Genomic DNA, 23763 nt, shown 5'->3' with positions numbered 1-23763 from the left:
AAATTCATATGAAAAATTAAGAAACCAAGAATATCGAAGACGATTATGAAGAAGAATAAATAGGAAGTACTTATCCTACAGATATCAAGACTTAGAAAACTATAGTAATTAAAACAGCATAGTATTTGCATAGAGAGAGGCAAACAGATCATTTGGAGAAAAGAGAGACCCAGACAGAAAGCTGAGAATACAGTTGACCTTTGAACAATGCATGGGTTAGGGACATCAACCCTCCTTGCAGTCGAAAATCCATGTATAATTTACAGTCGACCCTTCATATACACACAGTTCCTTTGTAGCCCTGGTTCCACGTCTGTGGATTCAACTACGGATAATGTAGTACTGTAGTATTTACTGTTGGAAAAACTCCACGTATAAGTAGACCTGTGCAATTCAAACCCATGTTGTTCAAGGGTCAGCTGTATAAGGGACCTTAGTATGTGACAGAACTGACATTGTAGATCATGAGAGGAAATGAGGGACTATTCAATAAGTGGTGTAGAAACAATTGCTTATTCATATTGGAACAAATAAAATTAATTTCCTATATTTCATCATATATAGAAATAAATTCAAGATGGACTCAATAACAATGTTTTTTAAAAAACTTTTAAAATTTAAAAGAAATTTAGAATAATATATTAATGTTATTGGGGTAGGAAAGGATTTTTTGAATAAGGCCTGAAAAGTACAAATTGTAAATTACTGATAAATTTAACCACATAAAAAAAAATAAAAGCTTCCATCTTTCTATGCTATAAGACATTGCAATAAACAAAGTTAATAGGCAAGTGACAGACTTGGAGAAGATATTTGCAACAAATATATAACAGACAGATATGGATTCCATAAAGGACTACATTTATTAAACAACAATCCAAATTAACAATGGACAAAATATTATTGGACAATGCACAAAAGAGAAAACCTGAATGGCCAGTAAAAAGATGAAAACATTCTTTTATCCTCACTAATAATCAGGGAAATGCAAATTAAATTAGCACAGAGATACTATTACATCAGATTACCACAAATAAAAATATCTGCTAATACCAAATGCAGGCAAGAATGTGAGGAAACAACTGTTTACGCTACTTGTGGGAATAAGTATTTGCACATCCACTTTAGAGAGCAATTTGGTCATACCTAGTAAATATGAAAATATGAATATACTCCGAGCCTGCAATTCAACTCCTAGGTACCTTAAAGAAATACAAAAAACATTTTCAAGAATATTTATTGCAACATTGTTTGTACTGGCTAAAATTTATTAACATAAATGTCCTTCCTTTTCTAGACCAAAAAGTTTCCAGGTTTTCAATTTATAAGAATCTTCCATCCTTTTATTAATCTATCCAGTGCAAAGTCAAAGCAAAGATTTGAGAAAAATAATTCCAACTGTGGGACTTTTATTTATAGCCTACAAGGAAAAGCCAACAAACCCACAGTATTCAGTATAACTAGGAGCAAGATAAATCAACAATGGGTGAATGAAAACTACAACTATCAACAAGGATAGGTCTAAAGAAACAAATGTGAAGTGGCGGGGGTTGGGGGGAAGCAAGTTGCAAAATGTTATGCCATTTGTGTGAAATTTAAAATATACAAAATATTATCATGTATTATTTATAGATACATTCATATATAGTAGGATAAAACATGAACATGGAGGACACACAGCAACTTCAGCATAGTGGATGCCTCTGGGGCTCACGAGAAATGGGATTGGGGACAAAAAGAATTTTCATCGTATCTATAATGTTTTTATTTCTTAGAAAACAAGCTCTGTAACAAAAATAAATAAATAATGGCTTATTCATATGCCAAGGCAGAATGTAAATGTTAAAATGAATGAGATTGATCTATGCATGCAGATACAGAAAGATCTCCAAAATACATTAAATTAAAAAGCTCTGTGAAATTATTATGGATTGTGCAATCACTTTTGTGTAAATATGAAAAAATGTAAATGTATATAAACGCTGGTATAAGCACATAAAATTTCTTGAAGCACCCACAATTTATAGTAGTTGCCTCTGGAGAGAGGGACTGTTGGTCTGGAATTGGAGGGAGGATTAGTTATACTGTTTTAATTATTCACCATGTGCAAATTATGTATTGTTCATTAAACTTCATTTTTGAAAAATTCATGAGCTTAAAATCAAAGACCCGACACCTTGTGTGATTCTTAGGTTAGTACTCTTGTGTATTGAAGATTACGTAACATTTATTGAATTTTCTTTTAATGAAACTTCCTGCTGAGCCTTAGTGGCGAGCATGCTGGCCATTAGAGAGGAGGTGTCACTTTGGTGAGCTGTCCAGCTGAAGCATTTTTTTCATTTCCCTCAAGGCCAAGAGCTACATCTGAGACATCTTTGCATCTCTGATAATACCTAATACAGACTTTTGCCTGTGTTAGTAAATTATATTAATACATTTATTCCTTCATTCTTTTGTTTATTAATGTGACAAATGTTATTAGAGAACAATTATGTTTCACTGCAAACATAAAGCTTTCCAAGTACTTTGTACTTTAAATCGATTTCTCTGGGATGGCCAGAGATTTAGGACTGCTGTTGTTTCTATGGGAAATGTGAGTTGACACCAAATAACTAAGTCACACGTGAACTTCAGGGTTATGATCCATTCATATGTTTGCAAATACTCAGAAAAATTATTTTCTTCCACAAATTACTTTTGATAAAGTTGAATAATGATGAAGGGACAAGATGGTCTTAGTGATAAAGACAGTGATGTTACTATTGCCTGAAGCCATTGGCTCCCCTCTTTTTCCAATAACCATCATTCTTTCCTGAATTGAAGTAACAGCCTCTTCATTGGACTTCCTGTCTGAGTCTCCTTTGCCTCTAGTTTATTTGCATATCCACTCAAAGTATATAGCTTTTCTAAAACACAAACATGAGTACGCCACTTCCCTATTTAAAAACCCTTCTCACTGACCTCAGGATAAAGTCCACACTGTTTAGGATGGTGTACAGGGCCCGCCATCTTCTGTGTCTGCCTCCTTCTCCAGCCTTCTCTACTGTCACTCTTTACTGGCACATGCTATTCCCTCTGACTGAAACTCCACCCACTCATTGGCTCAAAAGACTTCTATTCATCCTTCAAAACCCAATGCATTATAAAGATTAATGAAATGATAGATGAAAAAGTGCTTTGGAAGAAAATAAACCAAAAAATCCCCAAACGGCAGTTCCTTCAATGGACCTTCACTGTTATTATTTCCCCCATCCCACAACTCCTTTCTCTGTGCTACATCTACATGTTATACAGAGTCCTTTTGTTGCATTTATCATGTTGCAGTTCCACTGCTTTGTTTACGTGTCTGTCATTTCCATTAGTCATTGAGTTCGTAAGTCATGGATTCAGCTTTGCAGCCTTTCTTCACCTTTATATTCCCAGCATTTAGAGTACTGACTGACACAGAGGAGGGGCCAGGCATTGTTTGTGAACTCTGTAACCAGATGGTGACAATGATGATGGCCTGGGATAAGAAGAAATTGTTATGTATCTACAAGTGCTCTGTTTTGTATGATGCTTCACAAAGTCATCAGAGAAATGGGAGAGGCCTCACTAACTGCTATACAAAGAGGTTTTACTACCCCAAACAACTCTTTTCTTTATAGCCTGGAGAGCAGATGAACCTGCATTGACAAAACTTACTCAGGAGGCCAGATGCAATCTGTCTACCAAGGGTGGAAAAATGACAAGGTAACTGGTTTTAAAAACTACCTCTGGCAGCTTGTGTAAGAGGACTTTTAATTCGATTATAAAAACCAAACTCTAACAGTTGTGCTTTTAATTAGAATGTAAAATTCATTTAAAGTTGACTGAAGGCTTTGGGGGAAGGGATTTAGATGTTTTCAGGCGGTATTTAATGATGTAAAAAAGTAAGAGTTTTACTTCTAGTTTTAGGGGTCCAGATATCTTTGAACTTAAAGACAAAACTATCCTCAACTTCTGTGATCAGCGACATCATTAACACACTCCTCAAATATGATATTACTATGGATCGTATAGATTTCTAGTTGATAAAGGGTTTCCCGTACATCATTTGAGTCCCACAGCAACTCTGTGAGGTCAGCAGGGCAGGGATTATCGCTCCCATTCAAAGTAGGAAAACCTGGGATTTAGTAAAGATAAATGACACACCAGATTGCACATGCAGCAGGAGATCCAAGTCTAGAACCTAGATTTTCTGTCACTCGTTTCAATACTTTTTCACATTGTACACTCTCCAAGCTATTGCTTGGTGCTTTCAGCAGCCTCTGGTGGCTGGCCTAAATGGATCGTGGCTCTAACCCATGTGACATGTCAGATACTCCAATTTCCAATTTCACACTATTAGTCAGCAGTCACTGAATGGGAAGTTCAGGATGTCATGAGAATCCAACATTGATCTCTCAATTAAAAAGCAAAGCTCCCCTGGGAGCTAAACTTAAAGGTAATTGGTTTTCTTATTTGAGCTGTATCTACCAATCCCTGCTTGCAGAAGGTTGTAGGAGTGTTTAAAACATGGATACATAGGCCAGTATTGTGCTCTTTCTAAACCCAAAGGAGGTCACTGCAGGAGCTAAAAATGCTTTGGTTACAACCGCCTGAAAACCAAAAGAGCCTTTAGGGTGAAGTTCTCTTAGATCTTCTTTTTGGAAGCTTGGTGGGTTCCAGGGAAGTTAGGGAGTAAAGTATAATTGTGCAGATATAAAAGGAAAGGTTGGAAAGCCATGATTCTTAAGGCCCTGTCGGATCTTTTTAAAGGACATATAATATCGTGTCTGTCATGATGTTGCTGGATCTATTCCTGGTCAAACGACATAGTAGTGGTACAGCAAACCAGCTACATGTCTTAGCAATCCACTTTGGTTTCTGCTAAGTATTTTGGGCTCCACATATGCAGATGGAACAAGAAGACAGGCTCTGAGGAAGCAAAGTGAACATCTCTACCATGGGCTCATCATAGCCATCTAAGGATGGCTTAAGTTTCCAAACTCAAGTGGAAGGAAAAAGATGAGGTAATTATCTTGATAATCACTATCCACACCCATCTTTACCCCTTTCTCCTCTTCTAAAAGATGATTGTTCTTTCTTGTCTAAGGATAATGCCTCCACTTGTATATTTCCCCATCCTATCCCCTCTAACCCTCCTTGCTCCATCAGTCATCCCTTTGCATGTCTTTCATACTTACTTCTCTCTGGACTTAGACTCTTCACCTAGAATCTTGATCAAGTTTCTCCTTTACTAAAAAGCAAAATCAAGAATGAACAAGAATATCTTCTCTCAGTCCTTTCTCTCTCTTCTACCTCTACTTTATTTTGGCTCTCTCTCCCTCTCCTTTACTTCACCAACAGTCTTGAAATAATAACCTACATTTCTTGTTTTTACTTTATACATCCCTGTCTCAGTACTGTCAGGATTCTTGTCACAGCACTCCAATATTCATGGCTCCTTTACTAACAATTCTGATGGCTCCTTTCCTTCCTTGGACTCTGTGATATCACTCTCTTTGTTTCTCCCACTTTAACCCATTAAAAAAATTTTTTTTGGTATTTCTTTCTCCAAAAATGTATGTGCTCCCCCGCTTTTTTGTCCTCAGGCCCCCTACTCATTTTGCTCAAACAATCTTTCTGAAATCAATGGCCAACATGGTCCTCAGGTAACTGGATGTTTTTCCACATTATTCCCTCTGCCTGAAATACCTTCTCTCTCTTCTCCTAAGAAGGTACTACTTTTGCTGGACACCCACCAGAGCTCTGAAATAGTTTACTTCATCCTACCTTCCAAACCCCTTTTTCCTAAAGCAGGTTTTTTGTTACATGTCCATCATGGAAAGCTACCTCAGTTTCTGTTATTTGTTGTTCAGCTCAGATGATGGCAATCTCCATATGACTCCTATCATCCAGTTACTAAACAAAAACTCTTGGCTCATAATACGATTAGCATCTTGTAAATTCACACTTATATCAACATACATAAGATTAACTTTTTACCTCCAAAAAAATAGCCATAATTGAAATACAATGTTGTAGTATAGTAATCATCATACTCAGTTTTTGTATCTGAAAAATCAGATGAGGCAAATCAAAGACCTACTCACACTCCCACATACATCACAAGATTTTTGGGAAGATTAAAAATAATGATGGGTCTGAAAGTTCTTTGAAAATCATTAAGCTCCCGACACATGTTACTAAACTGAAGGTAAGTCTTTCTTCAGGTACTTACATGTTACACATTAAGGACTGGACACTGAAGAGAGACAAAAAGAAAGCAAAAAGTATAAGAGCATGCTATAAAAGAAGGAACAAGAACCAGAAAATAAGACCTGGGTGTCATTTCCTGCTCTGTTATTAACTAGATCTAGATCCTAAGAAAGACAATTTACCTGCCTGAATTTTCTTTCTTAGTCAAAAAATTAAAGGGTTGATCAAATGACAGTTTTAATGTCCTTTCTGTCTTTAATAAACAGCAGAAGGAAATGGGAGAGACTTAACACTTATCTATAGTCCTTCATTACAACTTTTTTTACAAATATTCCCTAACTCTCTTGCCCCTCTTTTCTTCCATTGTTTTCATTTGTCAAACTCCAAATCTGATTGAAACCAACTATTTGCCTACCCCACTCTAGCTAAACATTGCTAGTGAAGACCATGCAAGAAAGCCGTGTGATTACACCTTAAACTTATGCTCTCAAAAATCAAATTGCCACTCAATACTGCCTGGAAATTTTAGTATTTCTTCTAGAAGGATATCATTCTCATTTACAGATACGACTATTTTATTATATTTCTTCTGCCCTCAAACCTCCCATATGTCTTCCTTTACCCTCACTTTTGCATGATAACATCTCCTACTTCGTTGAGAAAATGGAAACCATTAGAAGCAAACTCCACCATCTTCCTAAGATTAGATGTATCAACTTACTACAACTGCATCTATTTTCTCTAGCCTTCCTCTTGTTAAAAAGATGAAGTGTCCATGCCCTTACCAAAGGTGAACCCCTCCACTTGTGCTCTGTATCCCATCCTTTCTCACTTTATAAAAGATTTCACTCTTAAAATTAGCTCCTCATTTACTAATATATCATCAAAAACCCCTCTATGCTGGATCATTCTGACCAGCATGCAAAAGGGAAAGTCAATGCTCATCTCTCTAGTTACCACTCAATTTTTCTGTTCCTCTTCAGTCTCCACTACTTTACTGAATCTATTTTCCATGTAACCAAACATAAGAGACTATTCTGTGTCTTCATCTTAACCTTATACCAGCTTTTAACACAATCAATAACTTTCTTCAAACATGGCTTCTCTTATTGTATTTCCTCCCACTTTACATCCTACCTCACTGACTCCTTTTCAATCTCTTTTTCTTACTTTTCCTTCTGTCAGGCCTAAGAGAAAAAGGGTCTTAAAGCTCAGCGTAGTACATTCTTGTGTATCCATAATTTCTCTGCAGGTCACCTTGTCCATTATTGTGGCTTTGAATATTATCCGTATGCTGATGATTCCTAAATTTATATTCTACTCCAGCGTTCTCATGTGGGCTACATACTCTCAAATCCAGCTGTCCACTTCTCTCCACTCAGAATTCTCATAAACAAACATCTTAAGCTTAACACCTCCAAATTGAACTTTCCCCTAAACTTCCCTCCACATTATCACCATTAAAGTAAACAGAAACAGTTGCTCAAACCAGAAACCCAGGAGTTATCTTTGATAGTTCACTTTTTATCACTCCTCACATCTAATTTATTAGTAAGCCCTGGCATGTCTACCTCCAAAATGTATCTTGACCCTGCCTTCCCTCCAACTTTTTTGCAACCACTTTATTCAGGTTTACTATCATCTCTCACTTGGTCCACTGAAATAATCTCTTAACTGTCTTAATCTACCCATGAAGTTCTCACTCTAATTCATTAATTACACAGTGTAAAAAGTGATTATAAGGTGTAAATTTGATCACAGTGCTGCTTAACCTCCTCCAATGAATTCCTACCATATTTAACGTCTACATGGCATAGCATGGCCTACAAGGACATATATGACCTGGCCCTTTCCTATTTTTCTATTCATCTCTTCTTCATCTCTTTCTCTCTGTCTCTCTGTGTCTGTGTCTCTGTTTCTCTCTCTGTCTCTCTCTCTGTGTCTCTGACTCTGTTTCTCTCTCTCTGTCTCTCTCTCTCTCTCCAACTCCCCCAAACCATATATATGTATTTTTCAATTTCAGTTTTTCTAACACTCTAAATCATTCCTTGCTTAAGGCCTGTTCCCTCTGCCTAGAATACTTTCTCCCACCCCTCACTCCCGAATCTTGCATGACTATCTCCTTCCCATTTTTTTAGGTCTCAATGTTTTAGGATTTTCTTGACCACACCAACCAAAGTAGCCCTCTCCTAAACACACATACATACAGCATATTCCTATTTTGGGTCCTTATTTTTTACATTCATAGTGGACAACTCAAAATTATTTTATGGGTCTCTTTACTTGTGGTTAGTCTTTCTTTCCTACTAAAATGTTAACTCCATGAGATGTAGAGAGTACTCCTGACTTGTTAAAAAATTCTTGACTTTTTCACCATTTTATTCTAAGCACCTTTCAAAGAGTTTGGCACAGAGTAGGCACTCAATAAGTGTTGTCGAATGGATGAATGAATGTATTAAATGACTGATATGGACCAGTGATTGTGCAAATCGTGTTACATAGAATTAATATGCTGTTCTAAAGATGAGGAAACTGTCAGATAAGTGATGTGACTTACTCAAAGGCACACGTCATTCAGTGGCAGAGCTGGAATTTGAATTCAGGTGTGTCTCTATTATACCATACCATATCCCTACCATCACTAGTTCACCCTCATGTCATTATGCCTCCTCTACTAATGTATAGAGAACTTACTGTTAAATAAGTTGTAAGAATTAAACATCCTTCAACATTTGAAATTCAAGTCATATTATTTAATTGGTATGGAATTTCTAAAACAGGAAACAAATTTGATCATAGACTTTATACAATTTACAGGTAAGTCATTCAGAATATTCATTGCTGATGATGATAACACCTCTAGCAGCAATAGAAACAACCAGAGTAAGATCTCCAAAGATAGAATATTTTCTCTCTATTTTTTCAAAAATAAATAGCAGGAAAAATGTGCATCTTCATATGTCATAATCATAGTTTCAAGGGCCTATACATTCTATATATGAAGGGATAATTGAAGTCAAAGGTGAACTTTCCAAATGGCCTCTGGGGGACTGTGATCAAATTTATGAATTAAAAATCTTGAACATCCAGAAAGAAGCCAATTATGCTTGATATGTACGATGCCTCTAAGCAGTTTCATTTTTTTCTAAAAATAGAATTTGATCAATGGTCATTCTTTCCTTTTTTTCTTTTTTTCTTTTTTAGATCCAAGTCATGGCTAGCACTAAGAAAATATGACTCAGATTTCAGAACTTAGCCTTTTGGGTTTGGGGGATCTTCACGGCCTTCAGTATCTTCTTTTTGGGGTATTTTTGGTCATCTATGTGATGACTCTCATGGGCAACATTGTAATCCTAACTGTGGTTTTGGCTGATTGCTCCCTTCATTCTCCCATGTATTTCTTTCTTGACCACTTTTCCTTCCTAGAGTTTGGCTACACCACTACCATTGAGCCCATGATGCTAAGGGCATTGCTGTCACCTCATGGGCCTATTTCCTTCTCAGACTGTGCTTGCCAGTTTTATTTATTTATTTATTTATTTATTTTTGCTGCTCTGGTAGCTACAGAATGCTTCTTACTGGTTGTCATGTCTTATGATCTTTTCATAGCCATCTGTAACCCATTGCATTATTCCAGCATCATGGGTTGCTAGCTAGCTAGCTGGCGCCTCTTGGATAGCTGGATTTCTGGCACCCATCCTTCTCGTGGTCCACATTTTTCGGTTAACATTCTGTGCTGCCAGTGAGATTGACCACTTCTTCTGTGATCTGAAGCCCATCATGAAACTGGCCTGCACTGATACTCAAGTAGCTGAGATGACCTCTTTTATATGCACCTCTTTATTTGCACTAGGTCCCTTTCTGCTAACTCTGGCTTCTTATACTGACATCATCTCCACCATTCTCAGGATTCCTTCTGTCACAGGAAAGCAGAGCCTTCTCTACCTGTTCCTCCCATCTTACAGTGGTCAGTCTGTATTATGGGACTCTCGGCATTGTCTATGGCTTCCCATCAGGGCCTCAGAATGAAGACTTATTGAAGTTGCTTTCCCTTCTGTATACAGTACTTACCCCTGCCCTCAACCCTATTATTTACACTCTAAGGAACAGGGATGTAAAAGTAGCCCTGAGAAAATTGGTGTAATGAGGAATGTACACCTTGTGAAAGAAAGTTTGATTTTTCTAGTAGCTCTTGGTATTTTGTGAAAACCCTAACAAAGTGGAAATCTTTCTAAAGGGTCAAGAATAGCTAGTTTTCCTTTGTCTCATCAAGTTTCTCCACATTAATGAACAGGAAGGGTATCAAACTTTCTTTCATTAAACATTTTGTGGATACTAGGCATTATGCTTTTCTTTGCATGGATTATTGTGCTAAATCCTCATAGCAACACAGTAAGGTAGCTGCTGTTATTATCCCTACTTTACAGATATCACAACTGAGTCCTAGAGATTAATTCACCTGCTCAAGACTATCCAGCCAGACAGTAATGAAACCAGGATATGAATTTGAGCCAAAGGTTTGCTTAGCACCAAATCCATGATCTTTCCACTAACTGAGGGTAGCCCAGAATCCTGAGGTGTTCAAAACAGTTGTCTTGAAACATGGAAGACATTACTGCAGATGACTTTTCTTGGGAGAGTATGAGTTAGACGTGAGGTGAGAAGCAGCAGAAACGTAATGTAATGCAATCTAAAGCCCAGCCTGTTTCCTTTCTCCACCTGAAGTCTTGATAAATATGCATGAGACAAAAATGTCATAGGATTGGGCTTCCCTGGTGGCACAGTGGTTGGGAGTCCGCCTGCCGATGCAGGGGACACGGGTTCGTGCCCCGGTCCGGGAGGGTCCCACATGCCGCGGAGCGGCTGGGCCCGTGAGCCATGGCTGCTGGGCCTGCGCGTCCGGAGCCTGTGCTCCGTGGCGGGAAAGGCCACAGCAGTGAGAGGCCCCCGTACTGCAAAACAAAAGGAAAAAAAAATGTCATAGGATTAAAATTGGTTTTAGTTTTCCTTTCAGGATCATTTATTAAAACAAAAGATTAAAATCAACCTTACTGATTCAATAAATTAAACCACATCCAAACACTGGAATACAATACACCCATAAACAAACAAAAACAACATGAAAGAATGGGTCAGCTCTACATGTGCTGTTATGGAAAGAGCTCTGTGATATATTGTAAGGACAAAAAGCAAGGTTCAAAAAACAGTGTCTATAGTATGGCATCATTTGTGTAATAGAAGGTAAAAGAAAGCATATTTATACTTAGTTGTAGATGCATAGACTGTTCTAGAAAGATGCATATGAATTTGGTGATATCAATTGCTTATTGGTAGAAAAACTAAATGCAGGGGAAGTATACCTTTTGAGGTGGAAATCATGTAAATAAATTACCTATTGAAAATTCATCAAACTTAACAAATCATTGTAAATTATACAAAAGATAAAATTGTTAAGCAGCCCACTTTCATATGTCAGTATGAAGTACTTCTAGACACTTAGGAGGCTTCTCTTCTCTCACAGGTAAGTTATAATCTCTCTAAGGGCAGGGACCTTGTCATTACTACTTCTGTATCTCCCCCACAGCACCTTAAATACCAAAAAAAAATGTGCACAGCATAGATGTTTAATTTAACAATTGTTATTATCATCCAAGATAGGGGAACTCAACATCCAGAGAGCATAACAATTTCTAACAACTTGATGCATTCCCACTTATAGAATGGAAAACCCAAGGGGGAAAAGTACGAGCTGTGTATCTGATGTTCTCCTTAGTACTCCATGGAAGTGCAATCTTAAAGGCTGGCAAGGGGCTGGGCATGAACTGAGAATGGTTTCCTAGGCTCTTCCTTACACTATCACCAGAGTGATCTTCCTTATAATGGAAATTTGTCCCTCCTGTGTTTAATCAACCTCTGACACAAGGATCTCCAGTGAAGATCAGAATAAAGATCTCACACAATTTATGACTCCATGACTTTGCATACACTGTTTCCACTTTAACCTCTGCCTCACCTCTCCTGGGTTAACTTGTTTTCATACTTCAAAGCCCAACTCAAATATCAAATGTCAAGTGTCACAAATTCCGTGAAGCATTCCTTGATTTTTCACCACCGTCTAAAATTAGGCCTTCTTTCTTCCTATGCTACTAAAGCACTTTGCATATATTTCTATTTTAGCATTGATCAGGTTATACAGCAATTCTTTGCATATATGTCTATCTCGCCACTTAATAATGAATTCCTTAAGACAAAGAATGTGTCTTATTCATTTCTGTCTCTACCACACTTTCACCTCCAGCTCTTCCCGGCACCTAGAATGGGGCCTGACAAAGAATAGGCATTCAAATAAACATTTTGAAATAAATACAATTATTAAATGACTAAAGTCACACAATTAGTTAGGGAATGGGTCAGACCTCTGACATCTAGTCAATTGTTCTTCTATTATATAATGCCACTATTTTTCCAGTTCTAAAAGTCTGAGATTTGCCTTGGTGCAAATTTAACAGTAGAATTTGGGGTGAGGACTGGGAAATCTTGAGCATTTCTTCTTAGGGTCAGAGGCAAGCATTACCTTGAGTCCTTGGAAAGGCAGCCTAAATTATTAATTAATTAATATCTTTAACACAATTGTTCAAAAGAAATAATATAAACATCTACTATGCATATAGCACATTTCTGGGCACAAAAAGAGTAAGTTTCATCTGAATTTACCAAGAAAACTCTCTAGTCTAATCAGTAGAATACCTACACAGTCCCAGACATACAGCTCACACCCAGTAAATGTTTGTTCAACTAAACCAAGCCAAGGGAAGATCGAGTGGCCTGAATTTCTGGGAAGGGAACTGTCCTCTGTTGAGAAGATCATCAGTTTCTAATACCTGTATTCTTAAACCTGGAGTCACAGGTACCGTAGATATGTGAATTGTACGATGCATTGGGGGAAAAATAAATATGGTGAGAAGAAGGGGGAGGGATATTTCCACCTAGAAAATTCATCATTGCCTCCTCTACAACACCAGCGACCATCTGCCAATGAGAAGGCAATACATCCATGGAGAGCAGCAATTAGAGCTAATTGGGTTTCTTCTTTTTAATACCTGAGACAGGGCCCTATTGAGATCAGGTAAGGAGATCTATTAAAGGCAAGCTGTTCTCTGCATATCACTTAATTCCAAGTACTTAAGGAGGCTGATTATAAGCCATGCTCTCCAAGGATAACTGAAGCTCAAAATGGTGGTTTGTGTAAGTTTAAGGACTTGATTCTTAAACCAGAATGCAAATAAGAAATCCTTTGAGAAAAACCTGAATTAGAGTGTGAAGGCATTGCCTTAAGAAAGGGCAGATACTTTTTCACAGGCCACAGCTCAATTTAGCCTATAAGAAGCCAAGCGTCTGGATAAAAGTAAAACATTCAGGTAAATATTCAGCTTTAGGGGCACTACATGTGCAAAATTCCCAGGTGCCTGTTTGTATTTTTCACTCTCTGGAAGAATTACAGTATTCAATCATGCTTAAAAGAATGGGCTCACCACTCAGACAGGCTAGCTTCTGAGTCCTGGTTCTTTGACCTTAGAGTAGTATATTAGACTCCCTGATCTTTAAATCTCTCATGTGTAAAATGAAAATACTAGTATCTAACTTACCTCACTAGACTGTTATGAGGACTAAAAGAGATAAAATATATAAAACCTTTGCACATAAATATTAAATAGGTGTTATTATTTTAGTAGTTATCATTATGATGATGATCACTATTATTGGATGTCATTGGGACCTTTCCTGCTTTGATATAGAAAAGAAATATTGACCAAGGAGGTATCCAAATAATTATACAGTAGTCTGACAGCTGAAAGCAGAAGCTAGAGACCAAGCTTCTGAGGTTTCTCAGTTTTGCCAGGGCCTCAACTTACCATCATCGTTGCAAGCAAAATACAAGCTGGGCACCAACGTATTTCATATATTAGTTGATTAAACAGCTTCTGGAAACTTTGAATCCTGCTGTTCAACATCTGGCTTTTAACGGAAGTCCAAACAATAAGACCAGACTGCATCTACCTTATTATTTTTGCAAGAACCATATTTCCTTTTATATTACTCAATCGCCATGTTGTCCTTAATTACTTAGTTGCCATGTTGTCCTTCTGACAACACCTAATATGAAGGGACACAAAGCATGTGCATAATAGGAATAGGCTAATGGAAAATGGGCCTATTAAACTGCAAAGAGTTGAATCCCAGCTTAATCACATACCATGATTCTCTCTGTTCTCTGGCCACATATGGTATCCTCTTTCAGTTTCTTGAATCTGTAAAAACTTTTCTGCCTCGGAATGCTTGTGTATGCTATTTCCTTTACTTTGAATGCTCTTCCCCAAAACTTGACTTAGTTGGCTCTTTCTTATCCTCTGTACTCTCCTTAAATTGTCATCAGATAGACATTGCCTGGCCATCCCATCTAAATTAACTTCCCTGACAACACCATCACCTCCACCTGGTTAGGCTTCATTTCAATATCTCATCATTCTTAGCACCTAGCAAAGTTGTCATTACGTAATCATTTGTATATTTATGTTTTCCATGCCCATAGTAAGCACTCAATGCATATCTGAGGAATAAATGAACAAATGCTTTTGGAATCCTCATCCCTTGGTTAGTCAATGGGTAGGTATTCAATGGTTGTGGTTTTGATAGATGAGTAGCTAAGGAGGCTTTGAAACATGTCCACAGATTCTTTGATAATCCTTACATCAAAAGATAGGAGTGATGTTCTCTCCTTAATCTCAAAGGGCTTGCTGACAGCTTGGACCAATAGTGTACAACAAAGGCACCTGGGCACAATAGTACCACCCAGAATATAGGGAGTGACTTCCAAGGTAGGTCATAAAATGTGATTCCACTTTTGCCTTGTTCACTGTAAACTGGCTTTTGGCACACTGACATAACATGTAAGAAGTCTGACTATCCTCGGGTCACCATGCTGAGAAGAAGACCAGGTCACATGGAGAGGCCATGGAGAGGTATTCTGGTTGATAGTCCCTGTAGAGACAGAAGTGATAGCTATACAAGGCCTATAGGGTATATTTAATATCTTCAATTCTTTGACATTCCATTGAATATGGAAAAGCCATGACAGCTTTGATCAATAGAGCATGACTGGAGCATTAACAAAGGGTGACAGTGACAACCAGCATCAGTTGTCAGATATGTGAGAGAAGATACCTATAGATGATCCCACTTCCTAGCTCTCTGGCCCCCTCCAGTCATAACGTATTTCAGGTTGAGGGCCCAGACATTTTGAGGCACAGACAAGCCATCCCTGCTGTGACCTGTCCAAATTTCTGACCCATGGAATTCATCAACATAATTCAATTGTTGTTTTATTCCACTAATTCTTGGAGTAGTTTGTTATGAAGCAATGGTGGCTAGAATAGTGGCTATGGAATCCATGCTACTTTAGGAAGCAAAAAGTAGGTTCAGAAATTTCAGCTGTATGGGAAAATGCTTCTTGACCAACAGTGAATTTTTTAAGCATGTATTATACCATTTAGTACATTGTTACACTCACTTGAAGACCTTTTTCTCTAAAGCTTCCCTGAGCCTCCTAAGCAAAGACGAGTACTTTGTCTATCCTGGGTGCTACCATTGTGTTGAGGGTACTTCTCTATTAGTGCCCTTGTTATACTTGTTGCACATGTTCTCTCTCCCCTCCTATATATTACTTTCGTCTCCCCAGTGTCTTGCACTGGGGGTTCAGTTAATACATTTTTGGTGATTAAATGAATGTTTCTAAGGATCATCTTAATCTGGTTTTGCTTTGGTCTCCTCTAAATGCCAGGTTTCACTGTGTACCAGGTCGGCACCAACCTCTCTCTAACAAAATTGGAATATAGATGAGGGTCTGAGCCATCTGTGATGTTCTGTTTGATTTAAGGTCACCTGTGGCTTTAACATCCAGATTTCACCACTAGCATTTCATACATTCATTTCCTGCAGTCCTGCTTCCTACAGAAGTAAACACATGGAGGGGCAGTCACAGTAATGGGGAAAGCAAAAATAACCATTTAATAATAAATGCAACTAGTAGTTAATGAAATTTTACTATGCTCTTGTCAGTGTACTAATATTTTACATACATGATCCCATGAAATCTTCACAACAACCATATGAGATAGATACTATTATGATCATCACTTTACAGATGAGGAATTTGAGGTTCAGAGAGGTTAAATACCAAAATTTCACTGCTAGCAAGTTGTAGCATCCTGGTCTATATGACCCTAAATCTTAGTCTATGGGCAAGTATTCCCATCAATATGCTGGCTTCCTCTGGATTTTTTAAACCATTTCTTTTTAATGGCAAAAGAAAAGCAGCACGTGCCTGGAATTCAAAGGCATTTCAGGCCTTAGCTTCATTGAATGGAAGGAGGGATGTTTTGAGAGTTAGGCTGGAGCAGGGTTTTCTTTTTAGTATGAATCTATCCCCTTGAGGACAGCTGTGAAGATGACCACGTTAGTCATTTCATAGGATCAGGGGCAGAGAGGAGGTTGTGTGTGTGTGTCCTGAATTCAACCATTTTCCCTTTCCTTGTGATCCACTTGCCCCTGGAGTGCCAGATAATGAGATTCAGAATCCATTTCTTCTCCTATGTTGCCATCAGTAGCCAGGGTTTTCTCCTCCCTCCCTCCCTGAAATCCCTCGAGAGGGGGCAAAGAATACCCTCTGAGATTGACAGAGGACCACATGAGAGAGAGCTGGCTCTTGCTGGGCACTTCAGATGAAAGAGCCCTACATGTGGCAGTCAAAGATAACTGTTGGACCAGAAGATTCCAGATGTTATCCTCTAACGATAACAAGTGCATGAAGGTGATGATTACTGCCAACTCGGTATCTGCACTGCTGACGTGGATGCAGATGATGGACATACAGGAGCTGACAAACTCAAAGAAACTAAGAATTTGGTTTAACTGCGTGGAAGTAATTCTAATTACAGGCATTTATGTGAACTGTTTACAATTTATGCCTAATTGCCACCCAGCACAATAACAATTATGCATATCATTAAATATGTCAGATTAGTTTTGTTGTAAATTTTGATTATAACAGCAAACCCTATATGTGTATGCTCTGTCTTCATAATTTGTCACTCAGATTGCTCACAACTTAGGAAAAAAATGAGACAGAACATTGGCTGGGGGGCCAAGAGTGGGGAGGTTGCAGAGGCAGCTGCCTGGGGTTGAATATTTACTATGGGTAGCGCACAAAGTGGGTAATCAACAAATGCATAAATCCCTGCAGCTTAACTTTACCAGAACCTTGCAGGCAGCTCCACAATCTTTTATTCATTTATTGTTGATTCTTCCGGCTTATTCATGCCCACTTCATGTCTCAAACCTTTTCTGGTCTTCTTGGCCTCTCAACTTACCCCCTCCTCTCACTCTTGCTCAGTGGTAAGGATGGCCTCATCCTGGCCTTGCACAGTAAGGCTGGTTGATGCCCCCCTATTCTGCCTCCCAAATTTCTTTCAGGTTTCAATCCCCTTCTCTTGTGGGTGTCTGACTTCTGTCAAATGGGTGTGTCCTTTCATCTGTGCTCTGACCCCTTCCCCTCCCACCTCCTCAAAGACTGGTTCCTGACCCCAGCATTTCATTATGTCTTAAATCCCCTTCCTTGCTTTTTGCCATGCACATAGTAGGCATTCAGTAAATCTTTGTTGAAATTTCCTTCAGAAGCACATGGAACACAATGGAACACACACACACACACACACACATACACACACACACCAGTCCTTGCTATTCCGCAGCTACCACCATTTTCTCCCCTTCCTCTACTTCAAACTTGTACTTACTGTACATCTTATGTATCCAATTAAGTTAGAAATTCATTGAAAGAAAGGGGTTTCTGTGTTATTTTTCCTAAATCTTAGCACAACTCGCAGCACTCAAAAAATGCTGAAAGATCCCCACTGATGAACCCTCACAGGCTGTTTCTTCTGTAGAGAGATGGGGATGTCTAGCACTTTCTTACCCAGCTTGATCTTGAGGAACCTGAATAAGATAATAGAAAGCATGTATCTTTGGTATCAGACAGACTTGAGTTCCACTGTAGGTCCTGCCACTCTGTGACTAAGAAAACGTAGGTAACTTCCTTCATCTTTCTGAGGTACAATTACCTCATCTGAAAAATGGGAATAATAGTAGTACCTATCTTATAGAGTTGTTGTGAGGATAAAATGACAAGCTGATGAAAAAGGCCTGACACACACCAGTAATGATTCTTCTCAAACAGAAACTTTCTGCTCACCGATGATTTGTTCCTCCTACTTTGGTAATAATAAGCCAGGATTTCAAGAACCTCGAGTCTTACTTTTTATCCATATTCATCTTTTATTTTTAGTACTAGATCAGTAGTTCTCATTCCTGTGAGACCTAATACTCCCTTTAATAATAAATATTTTGTGACTCCCCCTTCACTATCATGAAATGAAGTTCATAGGTAATATAACCTACCTACGTACATAATTTTTAAAAAAATCAATATAGTGACCTAACAAATATAAATGAGAAATCCACAGAGAGCAATTTACAATAAAAGATATTTATTTCAATAGAAAAATGCAAGGGCATGACTGTATCAGCATAATGAAATACATGATTGCATCAACTTAAAATGAGTAAGTTTATATTAAAGAAAAGTAAGAGAACTGGTAGTCATTATATATAAGAAAAGAAAACATAAAAAAACAGATATAGGAAAATAGCAAGATAAAAACTATTGTTGAGATAAGACAAGATTCAGATAATTATAAACAGTTTTTCTCACCTATACTATTTAGGCTCACTGGAATATTTGAAAACTGTGTAGGATACAGGATAACTCTTCATTACATGGGATTATCCCATCCATTTCAGAACAACGAGCATCGCTGGCCTCTATCCACTAAATGTCAGACCTCCCAAACATTGTAATAACCAAAATGCCCAATTTCCCAAACATATTCTAACGGACAGAATTCTTTAGTTAAAAACCAGTACTCTAGAGCATGCCCAGTAAGGAAAAGGAAAATTTGGCAAGGGTCATGGAACTTGCTTTCCTAGGATGTGGGAATCTCCATGGGTTGGAGTTCCTTGTCTTTGCAATGTTTCTGGTGACCTTCTTGGGACTCTGAGACACAATGTTGAGAAGCTGATAGTGATATCAACCAACTACAGCCTTTGCTCCCTTATGTGCAACTCTAGTCCTACTTCATCCTCTTGAATATCTGTGATCAATTTAGCACTGTCTCATTGATTCTGCACATATTTTTTGTCCCATGAAGTAATATTTTTCTTTAGACAGGCCAACTAGCCTACACATAGCAGTAGGTTGCTAACAATTAAACGTTATCCAGGGGCCATAATGTCTTCGGCTATCATTTAAGTTTCTGCCACTTTCAAAACCCTTCACCTCCAGTCAGTCTGACACCAAGCCTCTGACATCCAGGTAGTAAACATTTCATGGCTTATGTGTTTTCTTAATTCCATCTTGACCATTTTTAGATGCCAAATTTTAATCTGTTTTAATATGTCTAAAATGTACTCTGTTTTATTAAAGTGGTTGTACTGAGCATTAGTTCTTTAATGTTCCATGGATACTGTTCAATTGAAATTGTTAATTTAATAACTATGTTTTTTACCAAAAATTTTATTATAAAAATCTTCATAATTTTCAGAACAAAGTTGAAAATATATTCCCATCCTAGGATCAGATGCAGGATGCCACACTGTAGTTACTTGTCATAGCTCCTTAGTCTCCTCCAATCGGTGACAGTTTCTCATCTTTCCTTGTTTTTCATAACCTTGGCACTTTTAAAGAGTATTGGGCAATTATTTTGTACAATGTCCCTCAATTTGGCTTTGTCTGATGTTTTCTCAAGATTAGACTGGGGTTATATGTTAATGGGAAAAATACCACAGAGGCAAAGTGCCCTTCCCAGCACATCATATCAGAGGGTACATGATATATCCACAAGATTTACCACTGGTGATGTTAACCTTGGCCACTTGGTCAAGGTGGTGCCTTCTAGGTTTTTGACTGTGAAGGTACTCTTCACAGTAACATAAATACTCACTACATACATACATACTCAGTTTCAATTCATAGTATTTCTAATATAAGCAAGTCACTAAGTCTCTCCCATATGTAAGTGGAGGAGAATTAAACTCTATCTCCTAGGGGGAGGAGTACCAAAGAACTTATGAATGTTTCTTAACCACAGGAAGTTATAATATTTGAGGGAGATGTAAATACCCCATTTCTCCTTAAAGTTTTGTTTACTGATTTTGGCACTCATCAGTGCATTTTACCTAGAAGTTATTGTGCTACTCCAAGGTGATTTTCTATTTCCTGCATTCCTTCTAGGTTTATTAATTGGAATTCTTCTGTAAGAAAGAGTTGCCCTTTCTTCCCCATTATTCAATTATATATTTGTATCAGTATGGGCTCACTTATTCTCTGAGTTAAAATACAATAATACCATTATTTAGTTTGTTGCTCCAATTTCAGTCATTGAGAACTCTTTCAGGTTGGGCCCTATATCCTTTTGACATGGTTCTATCCTTCTGTTTTTTTTCGCTTCGCGGCATGTGGGATCTTCCCGGACCAGGGCACGAACCCGTGTCCCCTGCCTCGGCAGGCGGACTCTCAACCACTGCGCCACCAGGGAAGCCTATTCTGGGGTTTTTTAAAGTGTTTTTTTAGCACTACAAGATACTTCAGGTTCATCTTGTATTTTCCTTGCTCCAGCCCTAGGATCACTGATTTCTTCAAGGAGCCCTGGTTGCTTTTATTGGAGAATAGTATTTAGAAAAAAAAATCTGTGCCTAAAAGTGCTTGTTGCTACTGGGATATTATTGCTTCTAGTGGACAGAGCTAGGATATCTGTGCATATACACACATATCTATATTTTATTTTATATCTGTGTATCTATGAAAATAAACATGAATAAACATGGATTTACACTGATATCTCTTACTCTAATTCAGCATTACAGGGTTTATTTTATTATTCCTCCTGTGGTGGGCAGACTAATGCCACTCCCCTCCAAAAATGTCCACATTCTAATCCTTGAAGCTTGTGAATATGTTACCTTACACAGAATTAAGTTTGCACATGGAATAAAGGTTTCTAATCAACTGACCTTAAAATACAGATTTTTGGGGGGTTATCTGGGTGGGCCCAATAGAATTAAGAGTCCTTAAAGGTGGAAGAGGGAGGCCAAAGCAGGAGTCAGGTAGATGTGGCTATGCAAGAAAGACACGAGAGATGCAACATTTCTGGATTTGAAGATTGAGGAAAGGCACCATGAGCCAAGGAACATGAGTGGCCTCCAGAAGCAGGAAAAGGCTAGGAAATAGACCAAACCCCACAGTCACCAGACTCCTTCATTTTATCCCGTTGAGACCCATGTCAGAATTCCAGCTTATGGAAGAGTAATATAAAAAAATTGAATTATTATAAACCACTAAGTTTGTGGTAATTAGCTGTAGCAGTGATAGAAAACTAATACACCCTCAGTGCTTATTTGTAACTTCTTTCTTTGATAGAGAAATCTGGCTGTCACTATCTATAATCCACTTGCTTATTTTTTTTCTGCCCTTAGTATAGTCGAAATGTAGTTTCAGAATTGCAGAATCATACCCTTGTAAGAAATATATGTACCGACAAGAGTACAGTGTTTATGTACAGGTCCTTTTTTCATTATCTTTAAAACAGTATCTAGACAAACCAGTTTTATAAAATAATTAAGTCAGCTCCTTTTCTCTCCTCTTCCTTCAATTAAGTTATACCATACTTGTAATAGCATTAGATTAATTTGCCATAGTCTTCATTCTACCCTGATTTCCCCAGACATCCTGGTTGATTTTTTAAAATCTACATACAATAAGACACTCTCCATGGGGTGCAGTTATATGGGTTTTAACAAATGCATAATCATGCACCCAGAACTATAGTACCACACAGAATATTTCTATCACCCTGAAAATTCCCTTGCGTGGCCTTTTTGTAGTCAACTCCGGACCCTCTCCCAGCTCCTAGAGACCATAGATCTCTTTTCTGTCCCTATAATTTTACCTTTTCCAGAATATCGTATAAATGGATTCACACACTATGTAGCCCTTGTAGTCGTGCTGCTTTCACCTAGCAAAATGCATTTAAGATTCACCTATGTTGTTCCTTTTGACAGCTGAATGATATTCCATGGTACCCCAGTTTATCCATTCACTTTTTGAAAGACATCTAGGTTGTTTCAAATTTGGGGAAATAATGAATAGGGCACTTTAAAACTTTATGTACATGTTTTTATGTGAATATAAGTTTTCAATTTACTTGGATAAATATTGAAGAGAGGTTATGGGTCATATGGTGACTTTATGTTTAACTGTATAAGAAACTGTAAAACTATTTTCAGATAGAAAGTACAACTTTTGTCCATTTTTTATGTTTCTTTTCCTCTCATTATTGAGTTGTAGAATTTTTTATATATCCTGGATAAGTAGTATTTGTTTTATACACGTATAGAACAAATACTATATGAGCACATATATATGCTTATATACAATATATATAATATTTTCTCCCAGTACATGACTTTTCCACTCTTAACAGTTTCTTTTGATGAGCAGCAGTTTAAAATTTTGATAGAATCTATGTTACCACTTTTATATTGTTATTGCTTTCTGCAACCTGTATAAGAAACTCTTGCCTACATACTTTGTAACAAAAATATTTTCCCATATTTTCTTCTAAAACCTTTATGGTTTTACTTTTACAATTCGGCTTATGATCCATCTAGAATTAACTTTTGTGTATGTTATGACAAAAAGGTTGAGATTCATTGTTTTTACAGATGGAATTTTTGTATATGTTGTCACAAAAGGTTTGAGATTAATTTTTCATTTTTTTCCCACATGGATATCTAGTTATTCTAGCACCATTTGTTAAAAGGCAAATCAAAGCAAAACAAAAGTACTCCCTTTCCCCACCGGATTGCTTGGGCACTTTTGTCAAAAATCACATGACCATATAAGTTTGGGTCTGTTTCTAGATGCTCTGTTCTATTTGAAAGATTTATTTGTCATTCCTAAGATGAGTATCACACTGTCTTGATTACTGTATTTTAATATTGTCCTTAAATCAAGTGATATATGTCTTTCAACTGTGTGCTTTTTCAACATCGCTTTGGTTTTTCTAGGTCTTTTGAATTTTCACATTAACTTTATAATTAGTCAATTTTTATATGAAAATCTGCTGATGCCTTGATTGTGGTTATATTGAACCTGTAGATCAATTTGGAGAGAAACGGCTTCTTAACAAAGTCTCCTAAACCATGAACATTATGTATTTACCCCAGTTACTTAGTATTTCTTCGATTTTTCCTAAGAGCTTTTGTAATTTTTTGGTATTGGTCTTAGTAATTTTGGGGGGGATACGTCTCCTTAGGCAAGGGAAACAAAAGCAGAAATAAACAAATGGGACCACATCACACTAAAAAGCT

The 23763-nt window shown here is 37.6% G+C and overlaps 1 pseudogene; it reads left to right on the top strand.

Moving 5' to 3' along the window:
* Positions 1-9455: 9455 nt before the first annotated feature.
* LOC132594598 (olfactory receptor 10A4-like) lies at positions 9456-10366 on the top strand (annotated as a pseudogene).
* Positions 10367-23763: the final 13397 nt, after the last annotated feature.

The sequence above is a fragment of the Globicephala melas genome, chromosome X (assembly GCF_963455315.2).
Source record: "Globicephala melas chromosome X, mGloMel1.2, whole genome shotgun sequence".
NCBI lineage: Eukaryota > Metazoa > Chordata > Mammalia > Artiodactyla > Delphinidae > Globicephala > Globicephala melas.
Note: the sequence above shows the minus strand (reverse complement) of the source record. Positions and strands in the feature narration are given on the sequence as shown.